A 26,215-nucleotide genomic window follows, 5' to 3' on the forward strand; every position below is an offset into this window, starting at 1 on the left:
AAGTGACTAAATTATCTACGACTCAGCATATCATTACACTGTTATTGGCTTTATTTAGGGACTTTTTGAATGAAGAATTTAAGCAATAAGCAGTTCTGTTCAATGAATTAGGAAATATCCTGGTGTAGATATGATGAATATTCAAGATACTTGGAAAGTTTTAGTCTTTTGTGAAAACAAAGAACTCAAGCTATAGTAGAGTATGTATAACTCAAGGAGTTCTCAAAAGGAAAAGGAAAATTACACTAGATGTTTTCAGAAATATCACTCTGATGTCTGGGTAGTCTCAGTAGGATGACTATGTATTTTATTGTTCATTCTGAGGTAGGTTTGAAAGTAAAGAGGAGAGGCCTGGTGTGGTAGCCTAGTGGCTGACATCCTCGTCTTGCACACGCCATGATCCCATATGGCTGCTGGTTTGTATCCCGGCGGTCCTGCTTCCCATCCAGCTCCCTGTTTGCAGCCTGGGACAGCAGACAAGGACAGCTCAAATCCTTGGTACCCTGCACCTGTGTGTGAGACCTGGCAGAGGCTCCTGGCTCCTGGTTTCGGATCAGCTCAGCTCCGGCCGTTGAGGTCATTTCGGGAGTAAATTAGCAGATGGAAGGTCTTCCCCTCTGTCTCTCCTCCTGTCTGCGTATCTGCCTTTCCAATTTAAAAAAAAATCTTTTTTTTCAAAGCAAAGAAGATGTATTGTTAATAAACACGTAGGGGGAAATGAGAATACGTATAGAAGTCCTGTGAGGGGATCTTCAAAAATTTCACAGAAATGAAAAAGCTTTCCATGGATTTCATTATTTTTTTTTTTAACATTCAAAGATTTACCTTTTAATTCCATTTCCAAGGATATCTGAGGTGTCCTGATACGTAGTAAGATGTTCACAGGTCATGGAAAAAAAATGTTTTCCCCAATTATCCTGCTTCTTTCTGCCTTCAACGGGAGATGATTCTTCAAAAGGATCCCAGGCGATCCTATTACTTAAGTCCCAATTTGCACACACAAGCCCTTGAGAGGCCTACAGGGCTGAGAAAACAGGGTACTCTTATTTGGAGAATCTTAGGATATTTCCTTGTTTCCTGTCATATCCTGGGAACAGCATGTAAGTGTCTTTATCGTTGATCACAACAGGTGAACTTAGATTTGGGCTGCAAGTCCCTTTCGCACTCCTTTTCCAAGTTTTCTGCCCAGTTTCTTAGTCTACCTATCGGCTATGGTTCTTGAAAACCTTGCTGTTTGCCAAGAGAAATGAGGAATCACTTCCCCTACATCTGGTCCTTCAAGTTTCTGAAGCTCTAGTCAGTAGGTGTCCCACCATAAATGCTGCAAATGCACGGTGTGTTTATTACTGCATGTAGCATCAAATGAAACAAGACATAAGCAGAAAGATCTGGACTAGTCACAAATACTTGAGGTTGAAAGAACAGAGCTGTCGTCCTGCCGTAACTGATGCACCACCACCCCTTCTGTTGTCTTCTGGTTTCTCCATGGTCTCATCCCAGTCGATTCCCTGCATGTTGGCTTCTCGCCCCTAGCTGTTTTTTAGACAGCCGGCTGGGCCAAACTCTATCTAGAGCTGAAATACAGGAGTTTGCTCAGAACATGAAGGTCCCTTCCTTATGTAAAAAGTTGAGAAGAAGACAGTATTTCCACCAGAATAAATGTTTATAATATAGGTACTATGCCACTATCTAAAACCTTCCTAGTTATCAATGTTTCCTAAAGATATCAAAAACAACCCTGAATGCAAATTCTTCACAATACCAACTCTTTTGTATCATAGGGACTTGTGTCACACTTATCTTAAGGAAGTCAAGACGGGTTTTGTAGAAGGATTAAAGAAAAGGCTATGGCCCAAAGCTAGTGGCCTCAAAAGAGGTCGTTAGACATAGGGTTCATAACACAGTGACAGATGCTGCTGACTTATCAGCTGACACTCAGCATGCATCAGGAGCCAATAGGGAAGGAAGGTTGGAGTTGAATCCTGCAGAGGACAAAGGTCCTGCTGGTAAAGAAGGCTGCAGTGTTCTCTCATCTTTGCTACAAATCCAGTGTCTGTCATCACTTAACTACATTGTGTGCTGCTCACATTTGAGTGATTGCTGACAGCACTGGGTGGGACACCTGGGTAACAGCACGACAGGGGTGTTCTCTGGAGACCCTGCACCTGCATTAGATGACACTGTTCGCAGAGTCAGTTTTACTGAGTTACTGCCAGTGTGGTGAGTGGCCTCATGCCTTTCAATGAGGCAGCTGGGGCTAGGCCCAGGGACACTCTTGGAGATGGACCGATCTAGTTTCATATCTTTCTGCATGCAAGTATTGGACTTGTGGTCTTACAAATTAGTTAGAGCTTCTGCTGTGTTTCTCCGCAGCTGCCTGGTAGAGACGGGGGATTTTTAACCCATGTAAGGTGTGTAGTCAGTGCCTGGGACACAAGTGCTTTAAAATGTAAGTGCTTTAAAAATGGATAGTTGTTACTGCCTGTGCTTTCTGTATTGTGGTGCACTTCCTTTTACCTCAAGTTTCGTATGAGAAATTCCTTTTAAAAGTTCAGCTTTATAAGCTGCTGTACCCTGTTTATTAACTGGGTTTCTTTTTGCCTTTTTGAATATGAAACTTATGTAGTTTGCTTTATTTTCTATTTTCCTTGTCTATTAGGAAGGTAAGTTTGAAACTATAACCCATAGGGTGATCTATATGACCCAATCATGTTCTTTTGTTTTATGACTTTCATTTGCCATCTTAACTTGTATTTTCCCAAATATAAATTTATCCCTATGAGCTACCATTCTTCTATTACATGGAATTTGAAGTGTGACAGTCCTATTTGGTCTGTTCAGGCATGGGCATGGTCTGGTTTTTTTCATTTTCTTAAGTTGACACTAGGAAGCAATGATAAAAGTAAGAGACACATGGCATGAATATATTTCTGTTTTTTCAGACATCATTTGTTACAACAACGTACACTTTCATTTATGAATTAACAAATAAAACAGCCTAAAATTGAAGAAGTAAGAGCCCACAAAGGGAGATAGAGAAGAATAAACCCAACAGCTGACTCAGAAAAAAACAATGTGGGGAGCAGAAACTAACAAAAAAATTTAGACCTTGAATCCATACACGTTCAACACCATACCTAAAAAAGAAACAGAAAATGAAAAGACTTGTTGGAAATTCAAATTTTGATAACTAAGAAGGCCAGTTGTGAGTTGCAGTACTCTCAGTAGAAAGGAGTTCTAGAGAAGGAGGGAGTAGAGGAAACTGGACAAGAGATGGTAATGTTATCAAAGAGAATAAAATTAGAGTGATATTAATAATCATACTGGTGATCGTGGTAGTAGCAATAAAAATAAACAAAAAAATTAATTCCTGGAATAAATTTTGTTATCCAGAAGGTTAAGCCACCTTCTGGTAATGGATTTCCGTGTCTGAGAGAATGCAGACATCTGTCCTCCAGGCTTTAGCTGGCCTTGTTTTTATGTGTGTCACTGCCAGACTCCCGTGGGCTTGGCAGGTGCCCCAGGATTTTGTGGGGACCTGTCACTGTGTGGCCTAAGTGTGACTAGCCTGGGGGGCCAATCTGTGTATCAGGAACTGCCTTTTTCACTCTCCTGCATCCTTGGACCAACAACCAGGGGCCATGGCGTGTGTCTTGGGACTCAGTGCTGTTGAGGTCACTTGGGGAGTGAATCGGCGGACAGAAGATCTTCCTCTCTGTCTCTCCTCCTCTTCTCTGGATATCTGACTTTGCAATAAAAATAAATAAATCTTTTTTAAAAATTCTGTATCCAGCAGTTCCTTCATGTCTTGCTCAGTTAACTCTGATGTTGACACTGTCTTTTGCTTCTTACAAAAGGCAGGAGGCAAAAGTAACCTTATTCATTGTGCCTCTCTCTTGCTCTCTTTGTCCTTGGTCACTGCAATTCTGATTAGCAAATTCTTCTCCTTGGGGCTGGTTTGTAACTGTGCAGTGTGCGGTTCATCATTACTGGTTGCTCATGCCACTCCCTCCAGTGAATTTCAGTTATGGGCTCTTGTGCTACCATTTTACCTTGGTCTGCCTAGCCCTTGCTCCCAGCTCACCACTCTCCACACCCTGTTACCCCATGCTGTGGCCACACCATGGTCTGCTCAGTCTTTCTCCTGCTCCCAGTTTCAACAGTAGCAAGAATTACAGAGACACCCAGCTGCGATTTTAACCTAGATCACTGGGTTGTCAGAGAGACACTGGTGTTGCCAGAGAACCTGTTGGCAGTTGAATCTGGACCTGTTTTCAGCGGAATACATGGGATGTCAAGTTGGTATTGTTTTCATGGTGAGAACAAGTAGAGTGCATTGAGCCAAAAGTGAGTTCTCCCCTGGCTTAGCACATGTGCAGCAGCTCCTTGTTTTTTTTTCCCCTAGAGTCTTTGCTGCAGTTTACAAGATGATGTCTGATGTGGTGTGGTGGGAGGTCAGGGCTGTGGAATTCACTCTGTTCCCACGCTTGTCTGCTTGGGCTCTGCTACTCTGCTTCTGCTGGTGGTCAGATTGAACAAATCAACCCAACTCACAGTTCTGTGGCTGGGCTCATTTCCTTAGTTCCCAGTGAACTCCTCTTCCTACCTGGCTGCCGGAGGAGCTCTGACCACTGCTGGGTTATCTGGTCACTGCAGCATCCCTCCACTGTCTCTGCTGCTTCCCTGTGTCCATGGGTCTCCAGGTGTCTCTTTGCTGTTAGCCCATCTTATTTCCTGGGATCGTAGCCTCTCTGCTTCACCTCAGCCAACTTTCTCTGTGTAAACCTGTCCTCATCCTATTCCACCATCTTGAAACTCCAACAGGAGTTGTTTTCTCACTATATCACACAATTTATGTGTATTCAATATACCTATTATTATTATTGCTAGTACTACTACCACTGTGATCATCTCTTTCATTAGAACAAGAAATCTCTTCTGCATGTATTATCCATAGCACCAGTGCAGTGCCTTAAACATCATGAGTATTAAGTAAGTAAAATTAATATTCAATGGACATACACATCAGTATCCCACCAGAGCAGGGGCCAGGCCAAGTGTGAATCCAAGTGGAGACAGCCCTCCAGAGCCTGCAGCTAGATCTGCTATTTCCCAGTTCACCAAAACCTGAAGCCTTGTTTATTCTATTTTGAACTGTAATCATTATTTTCATCCTGTCCAGTATTGCATAATTATACCTTGTAACATACAGTACACACAGTTCCCTGAGAAGAAGGCCCCATCAACAGGTATAAGGCAAAGAGTTTGCCTCCCTGACTTTAAATGGACTTAACTGCGCCAATTAGAGTAGCTTTTCAATTCCTGGGAGAGAGTGCTCAGGAATTCTCAGCACAATCAGGGCAGCCATCCCCTCCAGCCACAGTCAGATTCAATCTCTGCTCAGCTGGAACCAAAGGTGGGACTGAAAGGCTTGTGTTGTGGGCTTCTGAAAAAAGGGGAAAGTGAACATGTCAGATGATCACAGATGACTTCTGGGTTTCCAGCTTTCACAGGGCAACATGAAAGATTGAGAGCCAAATGCAGAGAAACAATACAGTGCCTCCGGAAGGCAGAGATAAAGCCACCTGTGGGAGAGCCAGGCTGAGTCAGCCGGTGATGGATGCTAGCAGTCACACCCAAGCCGGTAAGTCAGCCGCAGTGGCTCAGGAAACACTCAGAAGTAATCACAGAGACCGGGGAGTTTCTTCAGACCCACATTGCAACTAAAGAAAAAGCAACAACCTGAGCAACAGCGGAAAGAAGGACAATGCTAAAATAGATAGTCTCTGTGTCCAAGGAGATTCAAGGGAAAAATACGCCCTGCACTGGCCAGGGTGGACAGAGCCAGACAGAAGGCAGAGATCAGTACAACCCTGTTACAGTGGCCCAAATGACATTCTGATGAAAGCTTCTGTTCCACATTCAGTAATGAGTCTCCTGATGACCAGTTAGTTTTGTGTATTTGGAGGAAAGTTTCGAATAAACTAGGAATTAATTGGTGTGCTGTCCTTGGCAGTTCAATAAACTTGGATTTTGATTTCTACATCTAATCCAAAGATTGCATGGCTCATTCCCTAACAAAGACAGTAGGCTTCCACAAATTCGCCCAACTGTGGATATCCGTTGAAGCTCATCTTGCGGAGTCGATCACAGCTCTCTGAATCCCAGCCATGATTCCCTGGCCTTTGGTTAAAAGGCGCAAGGCACACACAGAGAACTCTGACTCATCCTTCGAAGCCCAACTCGAATGATACAGATGACAGATTTCTTTTCTTTTTTTTTGCTTACCCAGTATTCTGGATGAGGGCAGAGAGGAGAAAATAAAGTATAGAATAATGAGAGAATGTTTGCTTTAAAAATGCTTCTAGCTGAAGAATTTGTTCTACCAATAAAACACAAAAATGCATCTGCTCTGAATTAAGGGGGAAGAGGAGGCCCAGGGTTCCCCCATCATGGTGAAGTCCTTCACAACTGAAAACCGCTTGTATAATCTCTCATTTCACAAGTGAGGAAACTGATAAACAGTGTTGATGTCAGAATAGTTTGATGTGGTCCCCCCAAACCACAGATGCTAAGGAACACAGCTCTGATGCTGTCCATTCCCAGCCTTGGCAGGCATAAATAGCATGGCTAGATGTGATGGGCACAGTCCTTCTCCATACAGTCTTCCAGTAAGCTGTTAACCATCAATTGAAGTTAACATGTAAAGTGATCCAAACAGCCATTGCTGTGCCAAATGCTAATGATTTTATCCTAAATGTTAACATGTTATTTTAGCTTTATCATATCAGTGCAAGTCATCAATGCTAAAAATACATAAAAGAAGGGGGGGGGATGCATTTAGCCTAGCAGTTAAAATGCCAGTAAGATGGTAAGATGCCCACTTACAGCATCAGAGTGCCTGTGTTCAATTCCTGGCACCACTCCTAGCATACCTCTGTATAGTGTGGACCCTGGCAGGCAATGATAAGGACGCAAGGAATTGGACTTCTGTACCCCATGTAGGAGACTTGAAATACATTCCTGGCTCCTGGCTCCTGGCTTTGGTCCTGGCACAGCCCCCACACTTGTTTGCATTTGGAAAGAGAACCAGGAAATGACGGCTCTCGCACTGTCTTGCCCTTTCACTCGCTCCCTCTCTCAAACAAGAAAAAAGTGAAGTATACAAAAGGCTTTATTATTGTAAGGAGTTAGACAGGGTAATAAGTAATTAGGGTCAGGCTGCTACTGGAATGAAAAAACTGGGAGTCCCAGAAGCTGTGTTTGGCAAAGCAAGGCACCGATCCTGTTCCTCTGAGTTTCTGGCTTCATCTTGAAAAGAGCAAGGAGGTAGTGTTTCACCATTCTGACTTCTTAGTTTCTAGTGGCTTTTTGTTTTGAACAAACTAGACAAGATTACAGTTTCCACCCTTTGATGAATCTTGTCACCACTCTAAATGATTGTTAGCTACTGTTCTATTTTTTTTCTCCTTGAAATTGTACTTAAGATAACCAACCGTCTGTTTTTCAGGTCTGCTCTGTTGGAGCATGCCTCCCTGCTGTTGTGGAGGGAGGTTTCTGACTGTCTAATAAATCTTGTTTTGCTCACTGTGTTGTCCATATGGAAAGTCTGCTTTCATGAAAAAAGAATCAAGGCAGTCTTCCTTTGTGCCATTTCCCCATACCAGTATTATATTGAGGTCTTCAGAAAACTTCTCTTAGTAAGTGTCCTTAGATTATATATTTTGGGAGCTGATCTTCCAGATTTAGTGGTGTTGAATAAACAATTAGGGTTTAATTACATTTCCTTTACTACATTAAAGTATAAAAGTGAAGGTACAAGATTTATTCCTCAGTGGTGACTGTAGTCAGTATAAACTCAAAAATAAAAAGGGCTCAGGTGGGCAGTTTTGAGGAACAGACCTCTTCTACTCTTACTTGAAGCATGTATACCTGCAGTTGTACCTTCAAGCTGTCATCAGAACAAAACCATTGCTGGCCCTGGGTCCTTGACTCTACAGAACTAAGAACTCAGTCCACACCCTGGAATGTAGATGATGGAAGGCGGAAGTGCCCTGTCAGCAAGCTACAAAACTGGGATAGAACTGCTCGAGTTACAACCAAAGACACAGGTGAAGTAGTGGCGGGCGACTAGAGGGAGATGAAGTTCTGCTCACTTAAGGACAGCGTGACTCTGGAAGGAGCACCTTCTAGAACAAAGTAGACACAAAGATGAAGCTTGCAGTGCAGGACTCAACTGAGATTGCTTTCTGCAGCTGGTCTGACCTGCTGCCACACACTGGCGAGGGATGGGAGGGACTCCCATGGTGGGCAAATACAAGAACAATAGATACATAGGTAAACAAGTAGGCACATATATTCACCTGAGTAAAAAAAAGGACTCTCACAAAACTGTTAAATATATCTTGACAATAGGATGCTGGACTTTCTCCCGTTGTCTACCTACAATGTCAGAAAGTACCTAACTAGCAGAATGATGGACTGGTGACTGTATTTGAAGGACTATACTATTGTAATGATACAGGAGAAAACATTGGGTGGCGGAGGGTGGAAGGGGAAGTCCCTAAGTATGGAAATGTATCATGAAAAATAAAAGTTAAAAAAATAAGTTACATATTAAAAAAAAAAAAGAGAAACCAACTATTGTTGCTTCGTTCTCACTTTTGGTGAAATACAGAATTTTTTTGTCTTCGTTTCTGAATTAAAGGGATTCTCATTTCTAGCAGTGGAAACAATATGAATGAGCTGTTAAATCATTCCAGTAAAAAAAAAAAACAACTTTTTGTTTTAAATGTATGTTTGATCCCCTGCTTGGCACCGTACTACTTTTACCCGGTTCTGTTCTGGAGTGGGAAGGGTGTGGGACAGGACTGATGCAATGGGGGAAAGACAAAGAGGTTGTTTGTGATTCTGATTTCCAGCCTGGAACTTATACTCCCTGCCCACATTGACCAAGAATGCCGCTGGCTCCTCTGAAGTTCATTTGAAGACAGAGGGAGGATTTAAACAGAAAAAAAAAAAATTGTACTGATCATGGCAGGATCAGTACAGTAATGGCTCCCTAAACATGTCTGATTCCTCACCCCTAGAGCTTGCTAATATATTACATTACATGATAAAAGAAAAGGTATAGATGAATTGAGGTTGCAAAGCAATTGATGATCATACGGGAGAGTTTCCTGGATAACCTAGGTGGGTCCAGGGTAATTACTGCATTATTACAAGTGGGAAGAGGAATTGGGAGCGAAGGCGAGAGCATCACTATGATGTTTACATGACGCGAACTCGACTGACATTGCTGTCTTTAAAAATGGAAGGAGCTGAGAGCCAAGCAATGCAAGGTCTTCAGATGCTGGAAAAGACTGGATGCTCTGGGAAAGGAAGGTAGCCCGGCTGCCACCTTGACTGTAGCCCGTTGAGACCCGTTTTAGATTTCATACCTCCAGGACTATAAAATAATGAGTTTGCATTATTTTTAAGATTTATTTATTTTTATTGGAAAGGCAGATATACAGAGTGAAAGAGAGACAGAGAGGAAGACCTTTTGTTGCTGATTCACTCCCCAAGTGGCTGCAATAGCCAGAGCTGAGCCAATCCGAAGCCAGAAACCTGGAGCTTCTTCACACAGGTGTAAGGGTCCCAAGACCTTGGGCCATCCTCCACTGCTTTAAGCCACAAAGCTGGTGATGCTCATTACAGCAGTGGTAGCCAAGTCCTGATTTTCTGACTACACTGGTCTGTGTGTTCCTTTGGGCTTGACAGCTTGCAGCTGGTTCTTCCCATCAAGGGCTTTTTGTACTAGTTTGGTCTTTACCCAGGGATTTTTTTCCTCTCACATCTCTTCCTCTCCACCCTTCAGCATATACTTTGGTTGGTAAGTCCCTCCCTGAAATGAACAAATACTTTTCTATTGCCCTCCTTCTTTAGCTCTTAGATATTTCTGCCTCATTTTCCTGACATCTTCATGACCAGTGATACCCTTGGGCTCTTAGCTGCCAGGTCCCTCATGCATATGGCCTGGATATGATCCACAACAAACACTCAAGCTTCTTCTACCCCAACAGACTTAGGATGCAGGCGATCCAATGATACGCCTCTTCTCTGCCACACACAGAGTTATCTGCATTCTTGTCTTTCTCCGCAGTGACTCAGGCTCCTCTCTTCTCACTGGTCCTTGAGAAGTCTGCTACTGCAGCTGCGGTGAGGGACACCTTTGCTCTTCGGAGAGCAGACTCCAAGCACACCCACAACTCTTAAAAGATACACTTTTCCTTTGTAGTTACTTCCTTGTGATCCTTGTCTATCTTCAGTGTGGGCAAGCAGCTGGGAGTTACAGACATTTACACCTTCTTGGCAAGTCCTGCCTCATAGTGTCAGAATTCACTTTGGAACATGGGATTAGTTGGTGTCTTAATGTCTTAATGCACAATAATAATAACACCCCCCAATAAAAAAAAACCTTAGGTGATATTTGTGGGATGTCTAATGCCGTTCAGGCACTGTAGTAAAAACACTGTAAGAATTGCCTTGTTTGCAACAGGTTTGGTCCCTTTCCTCAGATTTTAATGCTTGGGTTTGGTTCTTCACTCTGCTGCTGATTCTGAATTCCTGTTGATGCCCTCCTGGGAGGCAGCAGGTGATGGCTGATGTACATGGCTCTGTGCTATCCACATGGGAGACCTAGATTGAAGTGCGACTACATGAACCAGCACATGGGACAGCTCTTTCTACCTGTCAAATAAAGAAAATAGTAAATGGATAAAATAATATTTTAAAAAGCTCTACCTTAGTTAAGTCCCAGCACTGTCTTCCTGGTGGGCACTGAAAAGATCTTGTCACAGTTAAAACAAAGGAGGCACGTGGTGGTTGGGTGATTTTTGTAATCTTGCTCTCCAAGTGTTGGAGGCAGACAGATTTGCAAAGTTGTATATAAGCTGCCTTCCTCATGGGGATGCTTTTTTCTTCTCACTTCCCGGACTCTCTGTCCTTCAAATCTTGGACCAAGTAACTTCTACTTAGAAACTTTGATGATGATCGAGACTGCTGCTGTATTCTATGTGTTGAACTTTCCCTGCCCATCGGGACAGTCTGCCAACTGGTTTATGCATATTAGTTTGGCTTGCAGTGCAAATGAAAATATAGACATTTCCCAAAGAACACATGACAGCTAGCAGCCCTTGTGCCATCTGAATCCAAACTGACCGGAGAGACATTCCTGCCTGCCCAGAGCCACAGACCCAGCCAGGTACTGATCCCACTCGGTCTTGTGCGGTGGCTTCAATCTCCAAGGAGAATGGTTGGCTGGTATCCTTTGTGTCTGTGCTCAGGTGAGTGTGACTTAGAGAATTTTCCTCAACAACAAAAATTAGTGGTTGTCTTGGAAGAGGAGCAGTTTGCTTCAAAGAGGCATTCAGATTTCCAAATCTGTTGAGGCAGAAAACTGAAATAAAATTCTCCTGCCTAGACCTGGACTCACACCAGGGCCCTTTTGTGACATTCCAGTAAATCCTATCTTCGAAGGCAGGAGCCCAGGGGAGAACACACAAGGTGTGTGTGCTTGGGGGTGGGTGGTGAAGGAGGTGGTCAGAAAGTCTAATTTCTCCATATTGCTTGAGGCTCTTCCTGGCGTTGAGGCCTGCTGTGTGGGGGCTGGGAGGGGTAGGTAGAGGTGAGTCAGCGGAACTCCTTGCAGAAAACTTTTCAGAAGAATTCTTTCATTCTCCACAAGCCTGCTGTGCAGAGAAGCAGAGCCATGGAGGGCACTTTACCAAACAAACCCATGCCGGTCTCGGCCTCCCCGACCTCTGCTCCTGCTACAGCAGAGCAAGGCCTTGCCTCCTGCCTTCAGCCACTCATTACATCCACCTGCAACCTTAATACTGTCCCCGTCTGCCTTCTGTGGGACCTGATGCCGAGGCTGGGCTCTTTCAGTCTCATCTGATGAAATGTCCATCTCTAGCATGTTCTTCGTTAGGTAGTGAAAGCAATAGATTTTTTCAGGATTAACAAATAGAAATAAGCCAAGTAAAGTACAGCAGTAAACAAAACAAGGGCTCCTTCTGTAACCCTCTGTTCCCTTTTGGAATGCCACACTGTTTCCCATTGCGTCCACTCTTGTCTTGTCTGCCCTCATTCATTGCTTCCCATGCCTCCGAACCTCTGTGCTACAGAAGTTGGATGACATGTCCTGTCAGCATGTTACCACTTCGCAGTGTACCTATCCCACAGTAGACTTCCTGTGTGTGCACTTTTCCTTGCCGTCTATGGCCCACCATTCTTCCTTCCTTTCTCTCTTTTGCTGCTCGTTCTCCTTCTTAGTAGGCAGATCCTTCTCCTCCTGGCCACATGATGCTCCTTATGGCTTAGGTAGGGGTCCTTCTGTCTTTATCTGTTCTCTCTCTTCAGGGTGTCTCATCCACACTGAGGACTTCAGTTGCCATTTACTTCCCTATTTACATTTTCTTTTTTTTGTAAAGATTTTATTGTTATTGGAAAGCCGGATATACAGAGAGGAGGAGAGACAGAGAGGAAGATCTTCCATCCGATGTTTCACTCCCCAAGTGAGCTGCAACGGGCCAGTACGCGCCGATCTGATGCCGGGACCAGGAACCTCTTCCGGGTCTCCCACGTAGGTGCAGGGTCCCAAAGCCTTGGGCCGTCCTCGACTGCCTTCCCAGGCCACAAGCAGGGAGCTGGATGGGAAGTGGAGCTGCCGGGATTAGAACCGGCGCCCATATGGGATCCCGGGGCTCTCAAGGCGAGGACTTTAGCCGCTAGGCCACGCCACCGGGCCCCCCTATTTACATTTTCATCTCAGAATCTTCCTGTGATCTTCTGTATGTCCAACTTTCCATTTCACCTCTTCACTTGGAGGGCTTGTAGGCGTGCCTGACAGGCATATGACTGGATGCCTAGTAGGGGACTGAAACTTGTCATTTTTCCCCTTTCCATCCAAGGAAACTGATTTTCCTCCAGAGTTCTTCATGTCAAATGCCATATCATGCTTGCATTAAGTCCTGTAACCCAAATAATCAAGTTGTTACCTTAGCTCATCCAAGCTGCTATAGTAGAGTATCATAGATTGGGTGGCTTTTACAAATAGAAATTTGTTTCTCGCAGTTTTGGATCTATGTTACGTGATGCTTTTCATTTGCTCCGTTAGCATTCCTTTCTTGTCTTTCACTTTTGAAAGACTCTTGCTCACTTCTGACATTATCATCTTTTATTCAAACTCAAGATGGGATGAAGCACATTATTTACCTAGGCCAGGTACAAAGGGCTCAAATGCAGTATGGTAACAAAATTTTCCCAGTGTCAGATCCCAAAACTCACAATCTATACCCTCAGGAGAACTGGCTTCACTGAAGACTTGGGAATAAGGCTCTTCCAGTGACCAACTGCAGCTCAATGCAAGGGACCTTGCTGGGTACAGTAAGGATTGTTAGTTACCTTAACAGCCTGAGGTGTTACAGCAATTTTTAAAGCCTCCTGAGCAGCTGCTCTATTTGTTACCTTATCTGTTCATGCATTTCATGGTCATCGTCCTTCTTACGTCTCCTGACACCAGCCATTTGTAGTTCCAGCATGATTAGAAAAAAGCTAATATCTCTTTCCATGTTTAACAGGAGAATTCTTTGAACTCAACAGACCTCTTTCTTTCCAAATTGCTGCATGTCCAGGTAACATAAGGAAAACCTACTTGGAGTCTTTGTAATTAGTAACTCTTGGGTGTTTGCCTATTGTAAGGCCCTCGTCAAAGCATAAGTTTAGCCCTTTTGAACTGAAATATTAGATGCCAGTGCCTGAGTTTCTACCACCTGAATATGATCCACTGTGACATTACCTGCTTTTCCAACTCCTTCCTTCATAAAACTTGCCATTAGTAAACCACTTAGCACCTATATCTTCCAGGGATTCATCTCTGGTGTCAGGCCTATACCACACCTGTTCCTTTGTCTCTAAATGATGAAAACTTTCAGTACTTTTGCATAGCAAAAGAGCACCTGGATTGAGGACTCGGTGTGAACTGTTCTTCTTAAGCATGTAAATTGAATCTCTTGTATTAAATGAGATCTGGCACCCCAAATCCTTGGGGTTCTATCTGCCAGGTTTATTCTATATATGGAGTGTTCCATATATAGAACAGTGGTCAAAATCCTTTGGGGGCCATTTCACCACCATGCCTGGGTATTTTACCTCTAGCAGGCACCGTCCGCTGTCTCTGAGATTCTAGTAAACCAGAGGAGGCATTCGGCTCTGTGCCTGGGATGGATTAGTCAGGGTCTTTTTCAGCTCCTTGAATCTTTTTTGGAGCTGGCACTGCCACTGCTTTGGCTTTTACAATCAGTGGGTGTTGAACCTCATGCCTGGGATTTGTATAAGCCAGGGTGAGACCAGTGTTGAGCTGAGAGAACAAGAAAAAGCAAAGTGCAGTGTTTGTCAATGTGATGCATCGCTGATGAGCCTGACCAGTATCATTTGGAAACAGGGGTTGTCTATCCATCTTCCTTCCAGAGAGAAAGTCCTGCCTTATGTATCAGATGTGGACCCTCTGCCAGAGTTGTGGTCCTGCTAGCTCTTGCTTGGCATGGAAGCTAACTGCGCTCCTTGTTTCTATTGGGCAAAAGGGTGGAGTTACCAAGCTATGCAGCACTTTGGAAATGGAAGGAACCTGAATTGGAACCTAAAACAAAGCTGAAGATGTCCACATGAGATCCATCCATGGGGGTTCGATGCTGCGAGCCGACCTGTCTAGTAGGGGAGACTAATTCCAGTAACACACTGCAGTGGTAATGGCCTGAGATGGCCTGCTTTCTCCCAGCATCACCATCGCGACTCCCTTAGTTAACAGTAGCTTCTAGCTAGAAGAACAAAAGCTCACAGATATGCATTTTAAAACACCTGCCCCAACTCAGTGCCCACCGGAAGCTGCAAGAGGCCAGGAGCTGATTCTCCTAGCAGCACTGGAAGGACAGCGACCCTGCAGCACTTTGATTCCCAGCATTTCATCTCCAGAATTGGATAGGATGTATTCTGGTGTCTGAGTCTGTCAGATTGTATAAGAAATTGAAGCAGAAAATAGCCCAGATTTCAACTTGCATATAATATGTCAAACTCCTTTTCTCTTTTTAAAGATTTATTTATTTTTATTGGAAAGGCAGATCAAATTTACAGAGAGCAAGATAAACAGAAAAATCGTTCATCCACTGGCTCACTCCCCAAATGACTGCAACGGTCAGAGCTGAGCTGATCTGAAGCCAAGAGCTAGGAGCTTCTTCCTGGTCTCCCTCCCAGGTGCAGGGTCCCAAAGCTTTGGGCCATTCTCTGCTGCTTTCCCAGGACACAATCAGGGACTGGATGGGAAGTGGGGCATCCAGGACACGAACTAGTACCCATATGGGATCCTGGCAAAGTGAGGATTTAGCTATGGACCCATTGTATTGGGCCCTTCCAACTCCTTTATTCAAAATGATTTTTGCCAACTTAAAAAGTGAGTATGTGTGTGTGCTTTAACCAATAAAAGCTGTATCTATTCCACCATTTTCATTTGCTCAAATAACAGAATCCCCCCTCCACCCCAGCCGCACCCATCTTGTGGATTTGAGGGAGACATCCACAATGCATCAAGTAAAAAGCAAATGATTCCAGGAATTGGGAGTCGTATTTCCCAAATCTCTGTCATAAAGATGCTGCTACTTAGAAGATACCCCGGTATATGTTAATAATTACGATTTGGTAACAACTGCATTTGATAAATTGAATTTTTTCTCTGTAACATATCTGACAATGAATTACATAAATAGGAGAATAGGAGTCTTATTTTTCATCTGACACGTGTTTGGGAGGTTTTGGCGTAGTTGGACCAGGGCATGCAGCTCTTACTAGGTGAGATTAGAAGACATAAGCGGCTTTTGCTGCAGAATGTGTCCGTCAAAGTCAAGGCATAGACAGCAAACCCCTTCCTTTGCCTGTCAGAACCAGTGGGGGAAAGAATGGTGATAAATCATTGTAATAACAGTGGCTGTGGACTGTCAGCTGCGGGAGGGAATCCAGATGAATTTTCCTTTTCAAGCCATCAGTTTTAAGCAAATGAAAGGCCTGAAGCAAAGAGTAAAAATAACTGCTGTAAACCAAGGCTCCAGATACAGGAGATATTAACTGACAGTGTTTCCTTTTCCTGCTTGCTCTTCAAGGATGACTGGGCCCTCTAAAACCTCATTAAATCAAAGGTTTTATATTTGTGATTTCCTTTTAGCTCCAACAAGGGCTACGCTTGAAGTTCCTTATTTACCTCTGCATCCCCAGTGCCCGAACAAGGTAATAATGATAATGACAACAATCATAAACATTTGCGGTGTATTTACCTTTAGCCTGGCCCTGTTGTAAGTGCACCACATATCATTTATCCTTACAACAGTCCTAAGAGGCAGGTGCTCTCATTATTTCTATTTACACATGAGGATGCTAAGGGGGAGAGATTAGGTTGACTAAGCCACACAGTTAATAGGAGTGGTGGGATTTGAGCCCAGGTGGTCAAGCTCTAAAGCCCTTGACCTTTGCAGCTTAGGAAAGATGCGAAATGCTCAGTGCATAATAACAATGCTTGGTCTTACTGAGCACTTCCAACATGCTTAGCACTATTCTAAGTCTTTTGCATGCATTAACTCACTTTATATCCAAAAATATGTATTTGTAGGTACTGTTTTGTCTCTGATTTACATTTATGGAAGTGGAGGCACAGGGAAGTTTAGGGAATGGCCTGAAGTTCACAAATATTAAACAGCAGTGCTGGATGTCCATGGCAGGACATGACCCCTTCAGCTATGGTCCAAACTATAAGGCAGTACCACTTCACACATGAGCAAGCCACGCAGTTCATCTTGGATCATGGGGGCAAAGAGCTTGGCTGATAAGCTACTAATGGCTAGCCCACTCTCAACCTGATGAGAGCAACTTTCCCACAGTGTTTAAAGTGGCAGCATAATGATTTGGTTACTCCAAGTGTGGTCCTGGGAACACCAAATGGCACCAAAAATTGCAGTAGACCTTTTTAGAAACACATTTCTAAAGGCCGGTTGAAGACTCAGTGAGCCAGAATCTGCATTTGAACAGCTTTTCCAGGTGAGTCCCTGCATACCGAAATCTGAGGAGCGCTCCTCTGAATGGAGATGCTCAAGTTTGTGGAGTAGAGTCTTGGAGTTATTTTGACTTGGGAGGGTAGCCTGAGCTATGGGATTCTGAGAGCCCCCAGGAGATGCTGATGTATAGTCAAAGTTAGGAGCCACTAGTCCAGTGCAACATTTCTTTACCCTGACTGCTTGTCAGCATCACCATGTTTTAAATTGCAAGGCTCTGTCAGTGTTCCAGAATTCCAGGCTCCCTAGTGATTTTGATGGGCAGCCACGTTGAGAAAGGCAGATATGGGAAACCAACCTTGAGTTTGAGAGTATTTATTCATTCAGCAAATATTGAAAGCAGTCAGTTGGTTAGGTACTAGAGTTATAAAATAGCAGCCAGATACAAGCTTGATCTTGGAGAATGAGCTGGGAAATTACTTATGCTCTTTGAGCCTCGCTTTCCTCATCAGTTCAGTGTGATATATTGCAGCAGTTTAAAAAGTTTGCGGGAAACTGGAACTCAAAGGTATTTACTTCAGTGTGAAACATTTTGAAATCCATGCAGATAAGTCCTAATTTTTCAGGCAATGTCCTGCCTACCTCTTGTTTGGAATTGAAAGGGAAAAATCCATTCTCTTTTCTCAATGCTCATAAGCTTGTGGTTGAGCTATTCTCTGTATCAAGGGCAGATCAACAGGAGAAAAGCAAGCAAGGTTTAATAATGTATACTGTGTCATTATACAGGAGGAAAGTGACTCTCCACGAAGTGGCTTCCCAAACTTGCTTGGGTAGTATTTTCATAAAGAGCAGTAGATTTTAGAGTAACCAAAGGAGATCACTTGCAGGTTTCTAGACCAGGGAAACTGTGGGGCATTGGGAAGTTAGGACCAGACTTGTCTGCAAATCTCCCTGGCTTTGTCTCAGGGTGTTAAGAACTACTCCAGGAAAGAAGGAATGTAATTTCTGTCTTCAGGCAGGAAGAAGGGGGAATAGATAAGAGCATCTTTCTCTGCTTCCTGTTTCTCAGTTGTCCTGAGAAATTTGTGACAACCAGTGATGTTCTGGGGCACTGCACTCTGGTTTCTTTCATAATGAACTGGCCGGTACATCCGGCAAGTCCGCAGCTGATGGAATGAAGGGTGAGTACCAACTGAGAAGTGGTCCCTCTAGAGGGTGGTTTGCTATGGCGTGTGTTGTGAGCAAAATAATGATTTACTGGCTGTGTTGTCAATCCAGAAAATACTGTTTTTTAGATCTAGAATCATGATTGGAAGGAGATCCACAATTTTGAGCTTGCTTGCTGGCTACTGAGCCAACTTCTCAGATTGCTAAGGTGTTCGGAGGGAAGACAGGTACCTGAGATCTTTAGCAGCTGGCTTGTGTATTTCTAGAGGGAAAACTTTGTTTGGGTTGGGCAGGCAATGCACTGTGGCTTGCTTGTCCTCTGCATTAGGCTCTTTCACAGGTAATACAGCAGCTACTTAGGTGAGAAAGATGATGGCTGCTTACTGTAGAACAACACATAGGTCAAAGATTCATTGTCTACTCAGGATTTAATGTGACATCTGACTCATTTAAATCTCTGTGACTTTGCAAGGAAAATGGCATTTTCTGCAATCTGAGGAGACTGATTGCCACAAAACACCCGCCCAAGTTCATGATGTGATTTCAGATCTGGCTTCCTCTAAGACCTGTACTGTTTTCACATAATGCTTTCATGCTTTCTAATTTAACTTGTTTAATTTATGCTTTTTTATGTCTCTTTGCCATTTGCTAAGAGTTTGTTTCTTAGGGATTTTTGGGGGAGGGGTCACAGTTTTGGAATACTGTATAAAGGCAATCCTTTTTTTCTCTGATGTGTCTTTACCTGTAATTCCTCAAATCCTTCTAGACAAGGAAAGTGAAACAAAGTCAGGATTAATTCTGTGCACTATAAATGTATTTCATCTTTTTTTTCATATGTAGGTATAGGAAATTATCTAAGTAATTTAAAAGATGCTAGAAGAGCATTTGATGTTTCCATATCTCTGGAAACATTTTTATCAACTCATTCTATATTTCTGCTAATGGCAAGATACTACAGCTAAGGCAAATTAATTCCATAGCTAGATTAACGTCTTGGATAGAGTTACCAGCTGATCTTCAACGAATATAATACTAGATAGATAAACTTTAATCATGTTAGCAACGTGTTTTCCAAAGTGGGAATCAGTGCCGTGCATGACAGTTGGGCACTTGAAATGCTGTTGATTTTATTTGAGACAGGCTGAATCATGGATATAAAATCTATGCCCTATTTCTACAACAGTCAAGAAATATTTCATTGATGTTTTGTATTAACTTCATGTTGAAATGAAGCCTAATGCCTCTAAAGCAGAGGGTAGATTCCAGCGAGGGAGAGGGAAGACTAATGCATACTAAAAGAGAAGCATCAGGAATTTCTCTTATTTTATATTTTTAATTACTTGGACAATTTAGTTTTTCCAAAAGGCAAAAGTTTCTGTTGGAAACACAACTTGCTTTTGAGGAGTGTGCCTGTGTTTTCCCCCTCTGGGTAGACTATAATTAGAACTGAGCCATGACTGGGATTTTGTTGACACCGGCTGACAGAGAACCAGAAAATCCCATAGCTGTCCTCTGCCTGCCATGGTGCCCTGGTGCTGCAAATAATAGTTGTTGAGAACCCAGCCTCTCCTGAGACCCTCGGAGGTGCTTCTCAGGTGTGCTGGGGTTGCTGTTCTAATGTGATGGATGTGCTGTGGGCTGCTGAGCCGAGGCTGGCAACCTCAGGCCCACCTGACATTGGCACATGCAGCTCAGCCCTGGGGAGGACCTTATAATGACAGACATACGTGGACTGGGTCTAAATATTCGCTGTTAATATCTTGCCTGTTCCTTAGAAGTCCTCTAGGGTTGTACTGGAATGAGTCAGAAAACTGAATAAGACTTGAGATAACGCAGGCACTATGGTTTTGGGTGTTTGGGCAAGTTTCAGAAGGTTGTTAGAAAGTCTCTCTTTGTATCATAATGTTATACTGTATATTAAGGTATAAAGTTAGATTACTGGTAAGGAGATAATTTTCTCAGAGGAAATACAATGGACAGAAATGCACGTTTTAGTGTAAAAAGGAGAAAATTATTAGCCTGTGGTGAGCCTTAAAATTTTTTTTACATGGTAGATTTTTCAGTGTTCACCTCTTTAGTTTTAACTGGGTAAAGCAAGGGGTATCCCACTGGCCACAGTGGTCAATTTTCTGTGCCAGACTGACTGAGCCATGGCATGGGATGCCTTGTTAAAAATTATTTTTATATATGTTTTTGTGGGACTGTCTCCTGAAAAACTTAACTTTTAAAAAGTTTTATTGGGCCCAGTGCAGTAGCCTAGTGGCGAAAGTCGTTGCCTTGCACTCGCCAGGATCCCATGTGGGTGTCTGTTCTAATTCGAGCAGCTCCACTTCCCATCCAGTTCCCTGCTTATGGCCTGGGAAAGCTATCAAGGGCGAACCAAAGCCTTGGAACCCTGTGTCGGTGTAGGAGACCTAGAAGAGGCTCCGGGCTCCTGGCTTTGAATTGGCTCAGCTTCGGCCATTGCGGCCACTTGGGGAGTGAATTGGCGGATGGAAGATTCCTTTTCCAAGGTATATCTGCCTTTCCAAGAAAAATAAATACATCTTTTTAAAAAGTTTTATTTGATTTTGCTTATTTTAAAGGCAGAGAAAGTGGAGCGAGGGGGAGACGGGAGACACAGAAAGAGGTTTTCTCTCCACTGGTTCAGTCCTGACTTAGGCTGCAGGCAGGAGTCTGGAACCCCGTCTGGGTTGTTCGTGTGGGTGTCAAGAACTCACCCATGTGAAATATTACCTCTTGTTCCCCAGAGTGTGCTTTATGGGGACTCTGCATAGGAAGCAGAGCCTGATTGGAGTTCAGACACTGATATGGGTTGTGGGGATCCCGGGCGGCATTGAAACTGCGATGATTGTTCGCCCCCAAATCGGTGGGCTGAGTCAGGCGATGGCCTTCCCGGGGTGGGTGAGCACCACCTGGTTCTTTCAGGACCTCTCACCTCACACCCTTTTCAGCCTCATGACTTGATCTGGGATGCCTCATCAATTCTCTTATTACCAGATCAGGATTTGGTCTCAGGCTGAATTACTTCACGTGCTTTCTTGAGTCTCCAATGTCCAGGAGGCAAATCACGGAGCTTTTCAACCTCTTTGATTAACTGAGCTAATTTTTCACATTGGCTCTGTATCTTTGGAGAACCTTGACTACATTACCAATAAAAAAGAAACTTGCTTTGCACTTGCTATGCATTGAATTACTCCAATGCACAGTGGCTTAAAACAGTAATCATCTTAGTTCCCAGGGTACTGTGGAATGGAAATTCTATTAGGTTGTCCTAAGTATAGCTTATCTTGCTGGAGTCTCATCTTGAGTCCTTGGCTGAGATGGGTTGACCAAAGTCGTACAGTTGTGGTCTCTGCTCTTGTTTGTTTTGTCTCATCTTGTCACATTTCATCTTATCACGTCTCATACCCTTCCCTTTCCTCCTGTCTCTGCCACCTTCTCTCCCCATTGTGCATATTTTCCTTCATGGCAGCTGGTCAGTATATCGCGTGACCACAGTATGCTCTTGGTAGGGGCCATGGCCACACATTCTGTTGGTCAAGGCAAGTCACAAAACCACTGAAACTCAAGGTGAGTAGTCAAGACTCTTTTTCTAAAAAATTATTTATTTATTTGAAAGATCGAAGAGAAAGAGGGAGCCAAGGAGACAGAAAGGTGGATAGATATCTTTTACCTGCTGATTCATTCTCCAGATGGCTGCAATGGCTGAAGCTGGGCCAGGTAAAAGCCGGACCGTAGAACTCCACCCTGGTCACTACAGGAATGACAGAGCCTCCAACATGTGAATCACCGTCTACTGCTTTCCCAGGCATATTAGCAAGAATTTGGATTGGAAATAGTAGAGGGCAGGCACTGATAAAGAATTGAGTTGTTGCTTGAGCTATTAGAATAATCAGTTTAGTTTGTGAGGCCCTTGAGGCATTAAAGAACTAAATTTCTTGGACAACGGAAGCCACAAAGATTGTACTCTGGGGCCTCAGAAAACAGTGTCACAGGCATTCCTATTGCAGCATCTAAAAATGATGTCATCTTGTGGTAAGATCCTTCAGGGACTTCACCTTGGACAGAGCTCTGGAAAGGTCTAGCACAATTCTACTTAAATACAGATGCCTTATTTCTAATGTTGAATCAATTTTTCTAGCACCTAGTCATTTCGATTTCATAAAAATAAAGGAGAGGATAGTATGAGAGATCTTCAAAAAGTTTGTGAAAAGTAAGTATTATGAGAAAGTATCGATACATTTCAGGGTATTTTTTTTTGCATTAAAACTCATCTTTTGGAATTACCCTCCAATAAGCTGTTTAAACAGTGAGAGAACACAGCTGCCTTCTCTAAAACATCTTATTTTTTACAGTTTCTGTACTCATTAACTGTTTTACTTGTAGGTAAAGAGGTTGAATGAAGCCCGTGAAGGCTAAGGGTGTATATTTAATAGTGTTGTGACACGGTTAAGTAGCTGTTACACACCTCATACTGTGTTATACACTTCCCACTTATTAAAAAGTGTTATGACAACAGTTTGAACAATAATCACTGGTTGGTTACCTATTGTGTTCCAGATCTTCTGTTATTCCTATGCATCATGCTTTTCTTCAACCACAGACCAATTCTGTTGCTTCTTACTTTATAGATGAATTAACTGATATGCAGAAGGTTAAGTGATTTGCCCAAGGCCATGTAGCTAACCACGTAGAAGCCATTCTTGGATATTAAAGACAGCATTAAAGTTTCCATATCCCCAAGTCCTGAGATATATCCAGTAACTTCATTGTGAAACTGTCCTGATTCTGATTATTAAATGTGCTTTTTGCTTCGAGCAAGTGGTTTTAGCTGTTTTTCATTTTTATTTTACATTTGAGAGTCACTCTTCAGTGCAAATGTGGTAAAAAGATTACAGTGGAATCTGCCCCTAGTGCTCTCGAGTGTGCCCCCATTTGACATTTATATATTAAATATCTAGCCTAATGCAAACATATGCTGTGATTCTCACTTACGATGTTTTACTACTTACTGAAATGTCTCTTCTTCACCCTTGGGGGTAAAGCTATAAAAGAGCGTCCATGACAATCGGTTAATGAGACCAAAATCCCTTAAAGATACGAGGGGTCGGGGTGAACCACTCAGTGTTAGCCTGCCTTTTTTTTTTCTCCTGGAATTTGTTCCATGAGTGATGCAATTGGAAACAAATTCCCTTGTAGTGAAATACCCAGGGAAGCTCAGCAGAGAGCAACAAAAATGATGAAATGTTTAAAAATATGAGACTCTGGAGGAAGTAAGAAAATTGAGCATGTTCAGCCTAGGGTCAAAAAGACTTGGGGGAGAAATAATCCATTTTCTGAGCAGATGTAGTGGGCAAAGTGAAAGTCAATTAATCTCATTATTAAGGGGGACAAAGGGAGTAGGAAAGGGTTTAAGTTATGGTAAGGAGAATTTCGTTTAAGATGATATTAATACACACTGAGGTAGGCATTATGTTCATTGGAAATTCCATTTCCTGCATTATTGCTAGGCGAGTGCTCTCTGGGCAAGGTATTTACTATTTGGATATCTGTTTTTTTTTTTTTTTTGTCAAATGGGGCTTAGTAACAGATTATTGGTTTTAAAAATGAAATGAAAAGTGGATTCTTTTCCATGTGTAAGGTACTGAGAGAAAATGTTGGATATATTTTTGTCCTCCTTACAGCAACTTTATGAAGCTGACTCCTATCACCTTGGTCCAGAGAGGGGAATTGGGACTCAAAGTATTAGATGACCTACCGGTTTCACTCTGCTGTGTAACCTGGCGAATTGAGCGCCCAGCTCTTAACTGATGAATTGTTTCTACCCACCCTTGTGGGATCTTATGTTGCATGCCTTTTCCCTTTGTGACTAAGCCTTCCATTCTCTTGTCTTTGGTGATTAAGATGATGGTGATAGCACTGGATCCTGTACGTGTGAAAATAAATGTTCCTTGACTCCAATCCTAAGAATAATTTGGGGTTCTTGGAAGGTCATTTGGGAGTGATGGTTATGCAGTGGGTGTCAGTCTTGCTGGAGATATGAGTAGGAAGAATTGGAACACTTGTTTCTAAGAATCTCCTGCCTGCCTGAACACGGTTGAGTAGAAAATGGATGGCTATTCAGATTAATCATGGTTTATTCTGGAGAGTGCACTCAATTTCTAACTTAAGGGAAGCCAGGAGAAAGGCCAATAGTTAAGGACTCCAGGTAGAATGAACATATAACAGGGATTTGAGAAAAGATCCTAAAAAAGAGAAGTTGGTTTCATTCTTCTCATTGGGCTGAGACTTTTTAGTAGCTCTCTTACGTTTATTTTAACATTTCTGGTGGTTTAAAATTTATTGTGTTTCTGATTTAGTAATAACAGTAACATCAGCAATACTTCCCATTTACCGAGCACCTCTTAGTGCAGGTGTTGTGGGGTGAGTGCCTTACATGCCTTGGTTCGTTTAATTCTCACAACGGTACCGTAAATTAGAGGTTATTGATACTTATTCCCCTACGCTGGTTTCATCACGTGAGAAGTGTGTCTGATAACCATGATGAATATGCAAGTATTAATGAATAGAAGCTAGGGATACGGTATGTCTTACGGTATATAGGACAGTTTTCGAACAGGTGAAGTTGATTGGCTGAAAATGTCAGCATAATCTCTCTTTAGAAACCTTTTACCTCTGACAAATCCCAAGTTTCTTAGAAGTGCCTGAGTCAATAGCAGACCATTTAGCTCCTTCTAGCATGGGTTAGTCGATATTAATACTGAAGGACCCAGCTCTTTTCCAATAGGATCTTTGACTATGGGAATAACTGAAATGTAAATTCCCAGGGACACAGTTGTTGGAGCTGAAGTGGCCCGTGTTTTATCCATAGAGTGCACTCATTCTCAGACCTGATTGGTCTGGACATTTTACCTGAAAGCTTTGAAATACACATTCCTGGGCACCAGTCATTGAGTTATTCAGTCACCAGTTATTCAGTTAAAGATATTATTTTATTCCATTCTGATTAGCCAGATTTAGAAACTGCCAACTCAGTGCAGTCTATTTATTTACAATTGAGAAATTTGGTTGCTCGGGATTGCAGAGCTAAGCTTAGCAATTGCCTTCTCCTAGATCCTGCTATTGTTAGATGCTACTTTGAGGTGTTGGGATCTCCCAAGGAAAGAAAGACAGACAGGAGGGAAGTAAGGGAACTCTTGAGTTTCTATATGAGACCCATTCTCTCTGTTTTCTTCCCACTGGTCCTTAGCTACACATTTAGCTCTCAGGTCGGTAGGGTTTATGAAGGCATGGTCAAGACTGATCCTGGGCACAGGCAGTGTGTGCAGCCACCTGGTCATTAGGGAAGTTCATTACATAAAGACTACAGCTTTACTGCTTAATTTCTAGATGGGTTTCTGGCTGTCAGGAAGTGAAATAAAGTATTTATTTTGCTTTAAGGGGTTGAGGTAATGTCAGGAAGAGGAGAGCCAAAGGAGTAATTTAGTCTGTTTTTCATTATTATAATGAAATACCTGAGGCAGGCTAACTTGATAAAGAGAATATTTCTATTTTGGCGTGCAGTTCTGATTTGAAGTCAAGGAGTCACATCTAGCAATGACTTTGTTGCTGTGCTGTGATGGCAAAAAGAGTCACAAAGGAGACAGCACCTGCGTGCTACTCTTCTGGTCTCTCTCTCTCATCCCATGGATAGCTGCTCTCCAAGTCTTAGCTTAAAACTGTCCCTCCTTCTGCCCAAGCCAGGAAGGCAGTGTTAAGCTAGGCCGGTGGGGGGGAAGAGCCCCTTCAGTGATCCATGGCCACCTGTTAATCTGAAGATTACTTTTGTCAACTTTAAGCTCAGATCTCTAGATCCTGGTTTAATTTTTCTGGCTTAGACTCTGGTTTAAGTCTCTGAACTTTTAGAGGTTGCTTTAACCTATTTCTCAACCCCAACCCTAGTCCTAGCTTAGTATGAGGTCTGGAACCCA

This window comes from Ochotona princeps, chromosome 26, assembly GCF_030435755.1.
Source record: "Ochotona princeps isolate mOchPri1 chromosome 26, mOchPri1.hap1, whole genome shotgun sequence".
Taxonomy (NCBI): domain Eukaryota; kingdom Metazoa; phylum Chordata; class Mammalia; order Lagomorpha; family Ochotonidae; genus Ochotona; species Ochotona princeps.